The sequence below is a fragment of the Temnothorax longispinosus genome, chromosome 7 (genome assembly GCF_030848805.1).
Source record: "Temnothorax longispinosus isolate EJ_2023e chromosome 7, Tlon_JGU_v1, whole genome shotgun sequence".
NCBI classification, from domain to species: Eukaryota; Metazoa; Arthropoda; class Insecta; order Hymenoptera; family Formicidae; genus Temnothorax; species Temnothorax longispinosus.
Genome location: NC_092364.1, coordinates 5,760,129 through 5,764,460, shown reverse-complemented (window position 1 = coordinate 5,764,460; position 4,332 = coordinate 5,760,129).

The following is a 4,332-nucleotide window of genomic DNA, read 5'->3' as shown; positions in this document are numbered from 1 at the left end:
TAGGTTGCATTGTAGAAATTATTTTTTTTTGCTTTTAGAGCATTTTTTGATTAAAACATGGTCATGGTGCACAGAAATACAAACAGTGTCTCAAGTCATAGAATTATATTTTTACTTTGCCTTTTTACAGTTATAAAAAACGTCTCAGAGTATACCAAATTGTATTCTAAAAAACGCACATACATAACAGAAGAGAAAACTATACATATATGCACACGAAATAATATGTAGGAATGTATAGAGGTTGCATGTAGTTCCCACGACCCTTTATTCAGAAAGCATTTACATTTGCCATAATTTAAGTAGAATTTAAGGTGAGTTATAAAGCACCGTCACTGAAAGGTGCACGAAAGGAAAATACAATTGAATACCATTTCGCTTTAAATGTTTATCACAATATATTCTTCACCATGCGCATTTATTACATTTTGGAAATAAATAAAATAACAGTAAATTTTTACTCTAAAATTTCACTTAACTTTTCTGAGATCATACATCGAAAAATAATTTAAAACACAAATAACTGAAAGTCAAAATATATACAATAAAAAGATTATGGAATAAAAAACATTTTTTAATCCTTCTCGTAAGTATTAGTTCGTTCAGTAACATATTTTCTTCCATCACAACAGATTAAAATGCATTTAGACGATATATTGCCCATCTTACATATTTGGAGAGGTCCAATGGATCTAGACTGCATTGCTTAATATGTGGAGGCATATAAGGATTTCTGTTTGAGCCAATTGTATTGGGCGAATGAAGCAGAACACGTCTAATGACTGCTCTTGATAAGCTAGAATATTAAATCAATATATGCATAAGCCCATCACAATCTAGTCGAACACAAGAGTCATTAAATTGCTGCTGTTTGGAGTGCCTTTTTCCCTGATAAATGACTCCAGATTTAACAACTCTATTGTAGCAGTCTACTGAAACGAATTTTATTAATAAATATTGCAAAGATCCCTTCATTTGCAGTAAGTTCTGAAGTATACTTTCTGCCAAGAAGAGTATATTCATACAGACAGTGTAATTTTTCATTTGCTTAAACATAAATATGTCTGAGCAAAACTCTAAAATATCGTTGCGAACATTATACTGTTTACTACTTACTAATTTGGAGGCATTCTTGGACATAACATATTTGCGCCCCATTTGACTTACAATACCAGTTGTGCCTTTAATCAATCTTTTAAGATATCCATTGCCTGATTCGAAAACAAACGTGGAATAAGCCCAGAGTGGACCAAGCATAGAGACAATTTTTCCTAAATGCATACATAAATGATCTATACACAATTATAGCTTCAGAGTACAGTCTGCTATATTCAATAGTAAATTCATGAAGTAAATTGTCAGCAAAATCTGCCTCATAAAAGGTTTTTTTCTGGAGATAAATATATACGGCAGTGACTAATTTTTTAAAATGGTTGTAATAAACTTCTGGTAATATGTGAAGAAGACATGGAAGCCCATAATATAGCAGAAAATTTCTAAATTCATTTCCTTTAAATCGTGCTCTATCTGTAAGTGACCTAGGCTTTCTTGATGCATAACTTGGAGGAGTTATTGAACACAGTCTTTATCTACTTGTCCAATAAATGTCCCAATATAAAAATTATGTTGATGATTACTTGAATCAAACCATAGAGATAGCAATTTGTTCATTACGCCTTCTAAAGATTGGTGTAAATAATCAATTGCAAACCCAAAACAATATAAATTCTGGTAAATTATATATGCAAGATTTGCCTTTTACTCCTAAGTAATATTTTTCTCCTCATATCCTTTCGAATTTTTTTATCTGATCTATATGCATATATTTTATTGGGCACATACTTCAGAGCTGTACGACCAGTTTCATTATTTATAACTGTAGGAACATTGGGATGATACCAATATCCACAGCCAAATGCTCCGTTAAACTGTAAATGTTTTGAACTTTAGGCTTTGCTACTGAGTTGTGACACAACAAATAGCATATACAGTGCTTTCAACAATTCCTCGACCAGGGCAGTCCCATAAAATTCCACACTTAGCTAGATCTACTAATTCAGTTACAAATGGTTTAAAAAATACATCCATAATGGGAGACTTATTTCCAAACCACAACCCTGCTAAAAGTACATTTTCTGGGTTAAAACGTTGACTTGGAACAATTTCATTTACTGTATAAAATATTGGCCACAAAGAACCTCCAGTAGATTGAAAGAGACTTGCTCCATCAGTATTAAAAGTAATCGTCAAAGCATTTTTGCGTATATTTTCTTTTTTTAAAGACTGATAAATTGTACCATCATATATATCACGTATTACATTGTCTACATTAATATGATTATCTAATTTATGTTGACATCTGGCCTCTGAAGGAGATCTTTTTTTCCATCTTTTATGCTAATGACATGAAAAAAGTGTCGCTTTTCATTGAACTTGCGGGACTCCGATAATCACATGATGGACAAGCTACTTCACAGTCGTTGAAGTTGTGTTTAGGACCCAGATAAATGCAACAAGTAGGGCAGTAAAATTGAGTTTCATAGTTGTTCCTTGAGAAAAGAGTTTTTGAAAGAAGATTTTAGATGGCAGAGCGTTGTCATCACCTACTATTTTGTGACCATTTTAAAATGTCTTCAATCAGTGCACTAGTCATACCATGCCTCAAAGTCATTTGAATATCATAAGCATTGTTTCGAATTTTGTAATTGATAGAGAAGGGCACAGTGATTTGTTTAAATTTTCCGAGCTTAGGGGCACAGAATTAAAATGAAAGTACTTCTTTCATCATCACTAGAACAGCTGTCATCTGATATATCAGGAGACAAAATACTGCAACAGTTTAAGAAACGGGAAGAGTTAATTATGTTGGAGGAATTAAAATGATACGACGGCATGTATTGCGAAACTTTTCGGAATGGATTTCCATCAAATTGTTTACTTATTTATTTAATTTTTTGTGCAAGAAATATTTTTTCAGTGGAAAAATGAAATAATTCCGATCGAAATTCATTCCGAAAAGTTTTATAATACATGCCTTGAGGAGCTATTATTGGAACTAGTTACGATTCCGATAGAAAACGCAAGATTTCTACTGTCATTCCGACTATGTCTTCTGATTACTATGTATTTAAATTTTTTTATGTACTATACATTTGTTTTAAAATCGATTTATCGTTTAAACAGGGAATCGATCGAGCTATTATAAAATAATTTTAATTACAATAATTCCATTTTCGTCAGATGTATTTATAGATAATTAGATATAGTAGGTAAGTATCCGAAATAATTAGAAAGATTTCCCACACCTAGCAATAGTAAAGAAAAAGTCACGATTCCAATTTGAATTCTATATTATTGCATAGCACAATAAACTAATTCCGAAATGTACAACAGCCCATTATGTGCAATCAAAAACTCGAGTTTCCAATAGCAATCATAAAAAATCCATAATAGTTCCCAAATTATTTTCTGCTAAATCCGACAAACTTTCAATCTCTTCATTATTGTCTTGTGGATCAAGATTCAGCTGTCTTGATTCCCAAATCCAAATCCATTTCAAAATCAGCAGCAAATATATCATCGTGCTCATGTTGTGGTGGTGAATGATTTATAATGCTTGATTGTTCAGAAAAAGCTGAAGCTGCAGGCATGACTAAATGGACCCAAAGAAACAATTTAAAAATATGAATTAATTTTCTGCTTACCTATATACTTTGAAAGTCAATTACATATTTCTCTTTACAGTTTTCTGAAAAATTTACTTTACTTTTTACCTTTGTTTAGGTTCAAAATATTTGATTTTCCTGTTTACGCCAGCGTCTCAATGTGGATGGTGGAATTTGCCAATACTTCCCGGTTCTAAATATTGCTATAACGCTTTCGAGGTGCAAAACATATTACTCTGCTTTTTAGATTTCTATAATTAAGAAATTAAGAAAAAAAGAAAGCACTTATAAAAAAAGAAGAACGGTACATATATCTATATATATACATATATGTATCTATTATATATATATACTTATTTATTTAGTTATTTTGGTTAACTCACCGATCGACTGGATTTTAAAATATTAGAAGCTGCAATAAAATAAGGGAATAAAAATTAATTTGTGAAATATTTATTCCACATATTTATTCCTGAAATCTTTAAGTTATTGATGATGTTTGAAATTAGCATGTGAAAAGCGATACAGTGAAAAAACGATGATACGGTTAAATTAATCGATTTTGCCGTTGGCCGTATCAAACCCAGTGTTTTGGCGCGGAATCCAGTTCTATTCATTATAAAAAACGGAAGGAAAAAGTAGAAGAAGATGAGTGCAACCAGTACTA